The sequence below is a fragment of the Castor canadensis genome, chromosome X, assembly GCF_047511655.1.
Source record: "Castor canadensis chromosome X, mCasCan1.hap1v2, whole genome shotgun sequence".
Lineage (NCBI taxonomy): Eukaryota > Metazoa > Chordata > Mammalia > Rodentia > Castoridae > Castor > Castor canadensis.
The window spans coordinates 22,926,326-22,940,525 of record NC_133405.1 but is presented as its reverse complement, the minus strand read 5'-3'; positions in this window follow the sequence as shown (position 1 = coordinate 22,940,525).

The window sequence follows — 14,200 nt, the reverse complement described above, 5'->3', positions numbered from 1 at the left end:
ACTTTATGAAAAATAGAGCTGTATTACTCAATCCGAATTGTTAGACATTAGAAAACAGGCAAATCACAGTAGTGTGAAGCCCTACTGTCCCTCCTTAATGTTCCCCAATGTCACTTACAGTATACAAAGGACAGTTTAGTTCAATCTCTCCTTGGCCTCAAGCTGGTGCAGTGTCTCCAGCGGAGTCCCCAGCTCTGGCTCCAGCTGGCCCGGGTCCTGCCTGATAACCAAGTCACTGCCCTCTGCTGGAAAGCAGAGTCTCCCCGTAGGTCACTGCTCCTTCCACACGTGCTGTTGCCTGATTTGGAGCTCTGTGGCTCATCTCCCTGTCTAGCTGTCTCCAGACTGTCTGCTGGAATCCACAACCCTCCACCAACCATGCCTGTTACCCAGTCTGGAAATTCCTCTTCTGATCCGGTAGCGTTCAGCAATCATAAGTCTCTGCTCTTTTACTAAACTGTCAAAACAGGGAGCTCTTTTTCAGGTCATCCCACCTGTTGGCAATCCTAGTATCTCTGAGTGTGTTGGCAGTGTTTTGTTTATTCCACACAGTGAAACAAACTCCTCCCCTCAGTACAGAGTCCTGTTGAGTCACTCATTTCAACTGTACAGTGGACAAATGTCACAGTCTGAAGATCCTTCTAAACTTTCCTAGGAAGGGTATTCATTACAGCACTAATTAGGAAAACAAAGATAGGAAGAAACTTAAATGTCAATTTAATTTGAGCAATGATTTTAAAAACTATATGCATGTATCCACAAAATGGGGTACTATGCAGCTATTGAAAAGAGAAAAGTAGATTTGTAAATACTGATAGGAAAAGATAGCCAAGATAGTACTGGAAGGTTGAAAAAGCAAGATAGCAAACAAATGTAGAGTTGCTCTCATTGTAAAATATATGTGTGCAGTATAGCCATTCAAACTGGAAATAAAGTCATTAATTATAGGTGAGGGATATTATGATAAAACTTTCATTTCTCTATATTTTAATTTTTAAACAACAATCAGGTATTATTAGGAATGTAAATATATTTTACTTTAATATTGAAATATATTATTGGGGAGTAAATACAACTTTATAATATTTTGAAAGGAGGGGAACAGAAGAAAGTTGCTAATCGTCACCTCATCGAAAAACAATCTCCTGACTGTCTAAGGGACAGGTTTGCCTAATTTAAACAAACTCTCTCCTGCTTGCCTCCCCAACCATCTCTATACTTAGAGAAGTATTTCTCATGCATTACCTCACTAGGTTCTGGTTCTTAGCCAATGTCCTGTGTTAGGCAATGATGATAGAAGGATGAGTTAGAAGAGTGTACCATCACAGGTGACAGTTATAAGGCTCTGAAATGCAGCATGGAACATTCGAATTGCAGCTTCTCAGCCTTCTAGATGTGTGCTGGAAGGCTGGTGGAGTGGCTCAAAGTGTTAGAGCGCCTGTCTAGCAAGCATGAGGCCCTGAGTTCAAACCCCAGTACTGCCAAAAAGAATAAATAAATAGATGTGTGATGGACAGTTTAGCAATTTCTGCCAGTCAGAACCTCTATCTCTTCACCTACAAAACAGAGGTAAGATATTAACATAAGGGCCAGTGCTGTGGCTCAGTTGTAATCCTAGCTACTCAAGAAGCAGTCAGGATTACTGCATTTCAAAGCCAGCCTGGGCAAATAGTTCACAAGACTCCCTATCTCAAAAAAAAACCCATCACAGAAAAGAGCTGGTGGAGTGGCTCAAGGTGTAGGCCCTGAGTTCAAACCCCAGTACCACACACACACACACACACACACAAAAGCTTCTTGTGTTTTCTTTGGGGGTGAGGAACAGTATTCATATGTCAGTGAATCCATCAGTCCACCTTCTATGTGTATTTTTAAAAATTGTTACAAAAATAATCAGGCTATACACACTATTTTGCACCTTGCTTTTATTTACTTATTTATGTATTTTAAATTAATTTATTTATTTTGGTGGTACTGCATTTGAACTCTGGGCCTTGCTAGGCAGGCACTCTACCACTTGAGCCATGCCCCCAGCCCTTGCTTTTACTTTTTTCCTTTGGCTTACCTTTCCATCTCAGAACATTTCAGATTTCTTTTTTCCCCTGTGGCTATACCGTAATTTATTTAACCAGCGTCCCACGGAAAGACAATGGTTGCTTCTAAATTCTTTGTGCTGACGGTCTTGTGCATGTATGGTTGCCTGTTGGTCTTTAGCGTGGATTTCTAGTTGTTCAATTATCAAAACAAAAGGTATTTACACTTAAAATTCCTCTGGAAAGTATTTCCAAATCGTCCTTCAGGAAGGTCACACCAATTCACATTCCCACAGTACGACCATATCGTTCTCTTTATAAATTCACCCTAGGTATGCACATATGAATAATAAAAGAAAAATGAAAAAAATAAAAATAAATTCACCCTAGGTGTTACTGATTTTAGCATTTTATGGGTATTGTTATTTGCTTTAGGGTATTTGTAGAACTGAAAAATGCAGGGTAGTGTTCTAGAAGGAATTCAGGCTTCAGAGTCAGTACTAACACTGCCCTTTTCCAGCTATGTCTCCATCCTTCATTTCTGAAGTTAGGCACAATAGCAGTATGTAACTCATAGAAGAGCAATGGAGAAACTCACTCCACACGTTTAACCTTCCAAACACTAACTGCTCAAATAGTAGTTTTCCACTCCCGAGACTCAAACATGAAGGGGGGTGGACTTCTCCAAAAACCGTGGTCTTGAGACTCAGAACTTTAATTCTGTATCATTCTCCTTTCCAACACATCTGTTGCTCAGGCCTCAATTTCAAGAGAGCACAACCAGTTTTTACCAGAGTGTGAAGAACTCTTAGGTTATAAACCCTATGCAGAATATATAAATGTCAGCTACCTGCTCTCAGTTTACAAAATTAGCCTTGCACAAGTTTAAAGTGCCAGACAGCTTGCTTCAGGCACCAGTTACTTGTTAACAGTCCTCCCCTCCTCCTTTCAGTTGCAATCCCTGGAGCAACTAACTGGCCAGAATCCTTTACTTCACTTCCTCTTGCCTTGTAGGTGCTGGGAAAAAGCCAAGCCCTTTTCTAGTCATGCCCCAGGTCCTTCCCTTCTTTTACACCCAGTTACCCCTGGGTTATAGCAGAATGCTAGTGTGTCCTGGGTCTCTGCCTACAAAAATCTCCAGAAAGCTGTTTCCTTTCTTATTTCAGTGCTTTAGGCACCCCCATTCGTATCACTTAGACTGCCTGGGGGTCTTCCCAGCCTCTAGCCTCTAAAATTCCAACCTGCCTTTTCAAATCCAGCCTTCAGCTACATCAGTCCTAAATTCTGCATATCAGGCTCCCCAGGCGGCACAGAAGCAATTTTATACCTGTGTGGTCTGTTTCTCATTATGAAAATTAATGTTGTTTGTAAAAACAAAAACTCATAAAAGACATAATTCCACAGAAAATCACCATTACATTTTTTCATCATTCACATTCTTTTTCTATGATAAAGATTTTTAACTAAGAAGGGGATCATAATTTTGCAAGCAGCTTCTTTCACTTACTGAAATATCATGCTTGTACAAAGTATTAAAAATACTTGAATAGACCTAGGGATATAGCTTAGAGTGTTTGCCCTGGGTTCAATTCCCAAGCGCCTCAAAAAAAATGGTAACCCTCATTTCTTACCTGAGTAAGCCTTCTTTCCTATAGTTTACAACCTTTACTGGAATTTCACAGAAGCCACTGCTTAGTGCAGAAGCTGCTACCCCAGCCTTGCCAGGTAAATACTCTTACAGAGACACAACCTTGATTTTCCAGGTTCGACAGCTGAGGAAGTCAGCTCCTCCAAGCATGGTGGCCTCCTAAATAGGGATGTCTGAATTTAATCCAGTCTGAACTCTTTTGTTATTCAGCCCTCTCCATTTTATTTTTTTTCCTCTTTTTTTTATTATTGTTTTACTGGGGGGGCATCATAACATTTATAAAAATTCTTACAATATATCATTAGTTGAATTCACTCCCTCCATCATTTGCCTTTATTTCCCCTCCCCCCATTCCTGGAAGAGTTTCAACAGGTCTCATTCTTCCATTTTCATTCATGAGAACATAATATTTTCACCATATTCACCCATCCTTTTTTTTTTTTCAGTACTGGGGTTTCAACTCAGGGCCTACATCTTGAGCCACTCCACCAGCCTTTTTTTGTGATGGGTTTTTTCAAGACAGGGTCTTGGGAACTATTTTATTTGCCTGGGCTGGCTTCAAACCAGGATCCATCTGATCGCTACCTCCTGAATAGCTAGGATTATAGGCATGAGCCACTGGCACCTGGCTTATTTTTAATTTCAAAGATAGTAGTTAGGAAAGCATTTTGTAATCTGTTAAGTACCATAAAAATTTAGGGAATAGTAATAATAACCACATTCTCTAATTTATGCCACCAGAATCACCTGGAGGTGATGGCAAATCGCAGATGGCCAGGCCCTACCCCTGGAGTTTCTGATTCAATAGGTGTAGGGTGGGTGTAGTATTTGCATTTCTAAGTCACCAGAGGATGGTGTTGCTACTGACCCAAAGACCATACTTTAAATGCCACAGTTCTAGGGCTGCGGTGTAGCTCAGTGGTACAGTACTTGCTAACATGCAGGGCCCTGTGTTCCATCCCCAGCACCACAAACGAAAACAAGCAAAAACCTTGCATTCTAGAATGTGGTAGGACTTTATGTCTGGACCTTCCCTACTCAATATTCATTTGTCACACATCTATGTATTGGATTCCTACCGTGTGCCAAGCACTTTGTTAACACTTTTGAGGACTGCAGACAATGAAATCAACATTTACAATATAGTAGCTGGGTGCCTGTGGCTCATGCCTGTAATCCTAGCTACTTGGGAGGCTGAGATAAGGCCAGCCCAAGCAAATAGTTTGAAAGACCCCATCTCCAAAATAACCAGAGCAAAATGGACTGAAGGTGTGGTTCAAGAGGTAGAGTGTCTGCTTTGCAAACCCCAGTCCCATCCTCCCCCGAAAAAAACAAGAAAACATTTACATTACAGTGTAAAAAAAAAAAAAACCTTGTGTAATAAGCTAATGGGTTTTGGCCTTTCCCCTTGATGCTGTAGGAAGTCATAAAAGGAGCATAAAGGGGTAAGGGAGAATAATGGGAGGAGTTGAATGAACCCAAATAAAGCACACCCACAGCGGGGATACATTGAGAAACTTGAACATCAACTTAAAAAATAAATAATGAAAGATAAGACTGACTGTAAAATAGGTACAGTGCTTGTGGGGGGTACTAGTGGGGGGGGAGGGGGATTGAAGGAGATTAAGGTGAGGATATACGGCAGATGGACTTCATATACCTATATGAAACAGAACTAAGAAACCTCTTGCAATTGCTTTAAGTTGGGTAGGAGGGGGCTCCAGGGAGAGACTATGGGGGCTAATATAAGCCTAATCAGAATTGTCACTATGAATCCCCTCCTGTATACTGAATATATCATAATAAAAACTTTTCAAAGAAAAAAGAAACATAAAGAAAGGTATTTTTATGAAGGCCATTATGCTGAGCAAGAGGCTGGGCTGCAACCTTCAGGCCCAGGTTCAAAGATTAATGATGTGTGCCACTTAAGAAGTTACCTACCTTCTCTAAGCTTCTCTGTCCTCAAGGGCAAAGGTAAAATGGCATCTATCTTACTTAAGTGAAGGTTAAGAAAAATACCTTAAATGTCTGACATCACAGTGTTTAGCAAATGATAATGATCAGGTTTGAGCTTCAGAAAACTAAAGACATGGAAGACATGCTTCTCATTGTTGCAACTCATTTGACACTGCCAGCCCAGTGCAGACACTGAGGCCATATTTGATGTGGTGACAAGTTGCATGATTTCACGTTATTATGACAATGATTTACTGATTACAGACTAGATACCAGGCATTGTGCAAAATGATTTATACTCATCATTTCATTTAACCCTTGCAATAACCTTAGGGCTTGTGCACTATTATTTTTCTTCCCAATTTTACAAAGGAATGAGGGCTCAGACAAGTGAAGTAATTTTTGCAAACTCAAACAACTTGTCTTGGTAGAGTTTGAATTCTGTCCGCTAAGTCTGACCCCAGAGCCTACACTGTGTATACCTTGTGCCCCAGCAAGCAGCTCTGTTTTCTGGAGCACAGGGCAGTGAATGGGTAATGAAACAGTGTCTAAGAATTTGGATTTTATTCTCCTGTTTCTCTGACCTTGAGCAGACTGGTTTTTCCTAATGATTTCTTGTTCCCTTGGGGAACATACCACCATGGCTGCCATAGGCCACTTGACCTTGGGTCTGTGGCACCTGGTGCTGATGCTGAGGTGGTCACAATTACCTTCCAAAGTGCTTTGGAGGTTTTCTGACAGGGGACCTTCTCCTCTTGCCACTGGGATCCCATATGACTCTATGGGAGAGCGCAGGGGATAAGGTTCATTATTTTTAATACTGTCATTACAAATAGCAGTTATTATTTATTGGGCACTGGTCATGTGTCAGGAATTTCAATCCTCACAGAAACCCCGTAAGGCAAGTACTGTTAATATTGTCTCTAGTTTAGAGATGAAGAAATGGAGACCCATGGTCAAGTTCACTCAGCCAGCACATGCAGATTCAAACACAGAACTAGTATACTCATTTTTACAAACCTTATGTTTTTACTTTCTTCCTTTGCTTCTGTAGCTATAACACCACCAAACCCAAATGTAATCTTCTTGAGTGATTCTACGGTCTACATGATTTAATTACCACAAATACTTCAAACATTTTTAGTGTTTGTTTGTCCACAAGAAGTCATTCTGTCTCTCCCCCTACTTACAAATCCATTCTTCCACATAAGTTGTTATTTGTAACAATTACATGCAAGGTCAGTTTTTGTTTTTTGTTTTTTTGCTGTTAGTATAAACTCCTCCTACGAAATTGAGGCTTCTCCAATAGTTGAAAAGTATGTTTATGAAAACATTGCAGATTCTAGTCCTAGCCCATGTAACTTTTCCAATGGGAATTTACGATAAATGCTTCAAAACTTAGAATGAAAGTATAACTTTCTTTTTTTTTTGCAGTACTGGGGCTTGAACTCAGGGCCTTCACCTTGAGGCACTCCACCAGGCCTACTTTTGCGAAGGGTTTTTCGAGATAGGTCTCTCGAACTATTTGCCCTGGCTGGCTTCCAACCACGATCCTTCTGATCTCTGCCTCCTGAGTAGCTAGGATTACAGGGCAGTACTTGGGTTTGAACTCAGGCCCTCGCCCTTGCTAGGCAGGCATTCCACCATTTGAGACACTCTGTCAGCCCTAGATTCTGACTTTCTTGGGCCTCTGTGCACTCAGGAATTCATTCCCCCAGCAGGTATCCAAAATCAAGAATAGAAATAAATTTCCTCAAGACTGAATTCTTGGACATTTAAAAAGACTGCTGTCTGACTGCTTTAAAAGGCCGATATTTAAATGTGAGAACTGATATGACAAAATTAATGCAAAGAGAAGGTAGATATTATTTTTGTTAAAATAGACCATTATTTCTGTTTCAAATTCATAGCAACTTTAAAAACCTGTTAATATTTCTTTTCTTATTTGGGGTAGCTAGCAGAATATGCAGAATTCTAGCACTAGGTGTCAGCAGAAGATTAAATTAAAAACATCTGCTTTGGTTTCTTTTTCCCTTCCACTTTTCCATATTTTTCTTTTTTTAGATATTTTATCTTTACTATTGGTATACTGGGGGTATATTGTGACATTTACAAAATCTGTATTTTTCAAAGTGTTTAGAACAATAAAAATATAATATCTGTCCTGGAGACCTAAAAGAAGACACAACACACTTGCTGGTTGCTGTGACATCAGTGTGAGAGAGGCTGATTTGCTGCTGTTCTAAATAGGCAACCTAGGGAAACCATCATGATTCAACGCATTGAAGGTCTAAACTTCACATTCAGTTACAAGTAGTTTGGAATTCAGTTTTCTATCATCCAAAAAATTTGGGATTCAGAAATTTGGAGATAAGATGCGGAGGTGAGATGCACTGCTTTGGACCAATTCCTAAAAGCATAAATTATTTTACACACTGAAATATAAGGTTCATGCCAGTTACACACTTGTGCTGATTAACTCAGTGTATGTTCTTCCCACGTGAGCATGAAGAACAAAATCAACTTAGAGGATCACTTTGAGAACCAGGGGAGTTGGCTAATCTTAAGGACCTCTCAAACTTACTACAAGTTGAGGATACCTAATTGGAAAATCCAAAATTTGAAATGCTCCACAATCCAAGTCTTTTTGAGCATCAACATGGTGTCACAAGTGGGAAATCCCACACTTGACCTCATGGACAAGGTCACAGTCAAAATGCAAGTGCATTCAAAATATTGTATAAAATTACCTTCAGGTCGTGTGTGTGTGTGTGTGTGTGTGTGTGTGTATGTGTGTACGGTATATGTGAAACATACATGGATTTCCTGTTTAGACTTGGATCCCATCCCCAATACATCTCCTTATGTTTATGCAAATATTCCCAAATCCAGAAAAGTCAAAGTCTGAAGCACTTCTGGTCTCAAGCATTTCACATAAGGGATGCTCAACCTGTACATTCAAAATTTAGCATGCCATTGCTCTTTCTGTAAATCTCCAAAGTTCTCTCCCTCACAATAAACAGTATCACCATCCACTGATGAAAAATGGGACTCAAGATATCATCCTCCCCAGGTGTTGGTGGCTCACGCCTGTAATCCTAGCTACTGAGGAGGCAGACATCAGGAGGATGTCAGTTTGAAGCCAGCCCAGGCAAGTAGTTCCTTGAGATCCTATCTTGAAAAAACCCTTTACAAAAAAGGGCTAGTGGAGTGGCTCAAGGTGTAGACCCTAAGTTCAAACCCCAGTACTGAAAATATATATATATATATATCCCCTCTATTCTTCCTTCATCCTAACTTCCCATAATCAAACATCTAAGTCCTGCAAATTCTACCTCCTTACTATTTCTTACATGTGTCCCATCCTATGTGGAGAGAGGGTCGAGAAACACTTGTATGACACCACATTCCTAAACATTGTAATAGTCTCCTAGATGGTTTGATGTCTCCAATCCGTCCTTCATTCCAGTGTCATGAGGGAAGTCTGTTGGAAGACAGCATGGCTTACATCTTTCTATTGATTTCAACAACCTTCTACCAAGGTCAAGTCCAAGATAATATGCATGCACTATAAGGTCTATAATTTTGTACCTGCCTTACCTTCTAAGAACATCTCCTCCTCTCACACCTTTATGTTTGAGTGCAATTAAACTCGTCAGGGTTTCTGTTAGTTTGCACTCAGTCTCATGACTTTAAATACTATCCTCTACAATGCAGACTCCTAAATTCACACCTTCAGTCTGGATGGTTGCCCTCGCTCTGCATTCATTCTTACTTATAGTTCTGCCTGTGTGTATTCAGATAGCTCAGCGTTAACATGTCCAGTGCTGAACCTTGAAAACCACCTATCCTCAGATAAATCCATTCCCCTCCCTGCAGTCTGAAAATCTCAATCAATGGCAACTTCCCCTTCAGTTGCTCAGGCCAAACTCTCTCAGATGTCTTTGGGTCTTCTGTTTCTCTCATTCTGAATCCAGTCCAATCCACCGTGACATCCCCAAGGTCTTATCTTCATGATATGTCCCAAACAGGAATTCATACCACTCCCACTGCTATGAATCTGGTCCAAATCACCATTTCTACTTTTCTAAATGATTACTTCATTCTTCTTATTGCTCTGCTGCCCCATCCCACTCAATATAGTAACCAAAGTGATCTGGTTATAGCCACAAAACCCTGAAGTGGTTTCCCTTCTACCTCAAAATATAGTCAAAGTCCTTACAGTTGTGAGGGGAGCAATGACAGAGGTGACTCCATCTTGGATGAGAGAGGCAGTTTAAAAGCAAACATCTAAAGAGGCATGGAGAGAAATAACAAGCCTCTCATCAAAGTAACAAGATGCAGCTGCACAATGTGGTTAGTGGGCCCGCAGGCCAAGGACGAATTGGGCAAACTTCCAAGACCCGGACGAGCTGACCAGACCCTTCTGGATTGTCCAGTGTGATAAAGAGAGGGACAGACTGGTGGTTGGATTTAATGAGAAGTTGACTAGGTGCCAACCAATCACAAATATAGTTTCAAGATGGAATAGTTGGACCTAAGCCAGTCCAGTGCCCTATATCATCTCCTGGACTCCAGTCTCTCTTTGACTTAGCCCTTTCACTAAGTCCCACCTGTCAAGTTGCGTTGCTGTCCTTTCAATAAACTTTGCCTGCTTCAACTCTCATCTCCTTGTCCGGAGTCTTCAATCATTGACTACACCAGGAGCAACACTCCAGTATCCCAGTTACTTAGGAATGACCTGATCCGGTCCTTCCAAGACGATAGACTGACAGCAGCCTTTTGTACCTGCCATGCCATCTGTCTAGAAAGCTCTTACCCTCGATTCACACAGCTCTCTTCCATTCTTCAGGTGATTCCTCAAAAGCTGCTTTCTCAGAGACCAGTCTCTGACCCCTCTCCCAATACAATTCCTTCAGCCTTATTTGCTTCGGATTTTTTTCTCAAAAAAGCAAGAGTGCTTATCCTCTTATCATATCTTCTAGGCTTTGACTAGGGATGTTAATGTTTGCTCTGTTCATGACAACAGAGATTTTGGTCAACATTGTTCAGTGTATAGTCCAGAATTTAGAACAATGCCTATAAAAACACAGTGAGTGGTTAGTGATGAATTTATCAACTGTTTTATACTTTTCTGCACATAGGATATTTCTTTTCCATGTGTGTGTGTCTTATTACCTCTGCCCAGCAGGCTTTCCCCATTTTCATTTTGTCCCAGGGATTACTTGCCAGCATTCTTTTATGTGTTTAAATATTTGTGTATTTATTTACTTTTATGGTGCCAGGGATTGAACCCAGAGCTTCACCCATGCTAGACATGTGGTAGACATGTGCTCTATCACTGAGTAATGGTCCAATTTTATTGTTTGGCTTGTGGCTATCTAGTTATTTCTTCGCCATTTGTTGAAAAGGCTATTTCTTCGTATTGAATGTTCTTGACACCCTTGTCAAAAATCAGTTGACCATAGGTGTATGGGTTTATTTTTGAACTCTCAATTCCATTCCAATGGTGTATATGTCTATCTTTATAGCAGTGCCACACTATCTTGATTCTTACTGCTTTTTAGTAAGTTTTTATGCCTATTCTGTGAGGCAGGATAGATTAGATAGGAAAATTACATTATCAATAAATATTGAACGGGCCAGACTCAGACATTGGAATGAGGAAGTAAAAACTAAAAAGCCAGAGCAGCTAGCCCCGTCCCACTTTCTTTTAGGTGTTAAATTACAAGAACAGAGAGACTTACAGGGGCTGTCTGCATTGGCCTTCCTCTTTGAGATGTTAACAAGCTGCAAGGCTCCTTGAATGGGCAGGGACAGATAGAATGAAAGGCATGTCTGGCAAAGGGAAGTCCTAAAACAACTCACTGTTGTCCCTGTGTTTTGAGTAGACCTAAGTGACATGTCCATGTTTTAACACCCATCTTGGCCACCCAGATCCATTGTCTAATGACTAGGGTTGCTAGACTTGGACTTGATGACATGTATTTCCCCAGGTTAGAAAGCATACAAACCACCATCTTTGAGACTTAACTCCTATTTTCTATGTGGAGAACAGGAAATGTTTCTCCATCTCCCGCCCCCCCCAACACTTCTCCGTACTTTATCCTGTTATACTAATATAAATCCTTGCTAAAACTTCCACCTTGTGAGACTTACTGTGAAATGCTTTTCACAAGTGGATCTCATGGACCTGGGATTTTGCAGGGAGCCTGGGAAGCTGTGGGAACCACCTCACCCCTGTTACTGTAAAACAGTAACATTCTGGGTCCCTCAGAATTCCGTATAAATTTTAGAATAAACTAACCAAGTTCTAAAAGGAAGCTAGCTGAGAATATGTTTATGACTGTGTTGAATCTGTAGAGTATTATTATCTTTTTTTTGTGGTACTGGAGTTTGAACTCAGGGCCTCATGCTAGCTGGACAAGCACTCTATCACTTGAGCCACACTCCCAGCTCTCCAAGTATTGCTAGCTTAATATTAAATCATCCAATCCATGAGCTTGGAATAGTCCAATTTATTTAGGTCTCCTTTAACTTATTTTTAACAATGTTTTATAGTTTTCAGAGCACAGGTATTTTTGTTGTTGTTGTTTTGCAGTACTAGGGTTTGAACTCAGAGCCTACACCTTGAGTCACTCCACTAGCCCTTTTTTTTGTGATGGGTTTTTTTGAGATAGGGTCTCATGAACTATTTGCGTGGGCTGGCTTCGAACCAGGATCCTCCTGATCTTTGCCTCCTGAGTAACTAGGATTACAGGCATGAGCCACCAGTGCTGGGCACAAGCTTTGTATTTAAAAAAAAATTTTCTTCCCAAGTATTTAATTCTTTTTAATGTTCTCATAGGTGGAATTGTTAATTTCATTTTTGGGTTATCCATTGTACTGTATATAACACAATTAAATTTTGTTTACTGATTTTGTTCCTTGAAAATTTGCTGAACTTGTTTATCAGTTCTAATAGGTTTTTGTGGATTTCTTCAAATTTTCTGTGTATAAAACCATGTCACCTGCAAGTTGAGATAGTTTTATATTTTGTTTTTAAGTTGGGGTGCAGCTGGGTGCCCATGGTTCACACCTATAATCCTTGCTTCTCAGGAGGTAGAGATCAGGTCGCTCAGGCAAATAGTTCTTGAGATCCTATCTTGAAAAAACCCATCACAAAAAAGGGCTGGTGGAGTGGCTTAAGGTGTAGACCCTGATTTCAAGCCCAGTACCACAAAAAATAGATACATACATATATAAAAATAAATCAAGATACATTTTATTTCATTTTGGGCCTAATTGTCATGTCTAAAACTTCTAGTACAATGCTGAGAAGAATGAGAAGATCAGATATTCTTGTCTGCCCTCTTTGGTTTTTTTTTTTTGGCGGGACTGGGGTTTGAACTCAGGGCTTTGTGTGTGCAAAGCAGGCGTCCCACCACTTGAGTCACACCTCCACTCCAAGAATACTCCTTCTAATCCTTCTCTGAGTGGGTTTTTAAAATATGAAATGATGTTAGAATATTTATCAAATGCTTTTTCATTTCTGCTGAAAATGGCATAATTTTTGTTCCATTAATGCATTGTGTTTTCCTTTAGGTTAATTCTTAGATAGGAGCTTGGGCTTTTTGCCCAGGTGGGCGTGGGAATGCAATTCTCCTACTATGCCTCCTACTTAGTGTAGCTGTGATTGTAGGTGTGTACCACCACACCCAGCTTGTTTGTTGAAATGGGATGTCACTAATTGCCTGGGCTAACCTCAAACTGCAATCCTCCCTATCTCTGCCTCCCACAGGATTATAGGCATCACCCAGCCTCTTACAAAAAAAAACCTAAAATAAATCTATTTGGTATAAGTTTGTTTTTCTTCTTGAGTCAGTTTTGGTAGTTTATGTCTCTCTAGAAAATTTTCCATTTCTTCTAAGTAATTTATTTTATTGGCAGGCAATTATTCATAGCATTCCTTTATGATCTTTCCTATTTCTGTAAGATTGGTAGTAATGTTCCCTTTTATTGCCTGGTTAATATGTATTCCTATTAACAACTAATTATAATATGTAATGTAATATATACTCCTATTTCAACTAACACATCATCTCTTTCAGGAAGCTTTCTTTCACATTCCTCCCACTTAAAGAATCGTTCTTTAGTAGTATTTCAGTGCTCTTGCTTATTCCTTTCTCATATCTTTCTTTCTTTTTTGGGAGGATCTGTACTGGGGTTTGAACTCAGGGCCTCATGCTTGCTAGGCAAGTACTCTACCACTTGAGCTACTCCATCAGTTCTTTTTTGTGTTGAGTATTTTCAAGATAGGGTCTTGCTTTTGTTACCCAGGTTGACCTCAAACTGTAATCCTCCTGATCTCTGCCTCCCAAGTAGCTAGAATTACAGGCCTGAACTACCAGTGCCAGGCTTCATACCTTTTCTCTTACTGTATTATTGCCTCTTTATTAGGTCTGTTTTCCTCCTAGACTGTGAACAGTTGAAGGGCAAGGACTTTCGTCTTAATCACAGAAGATGGTTAATGAATGTTTTTTTAAATTAGTGGCTGCTTTCAAGCTTCTCTAGCTTAATGCAC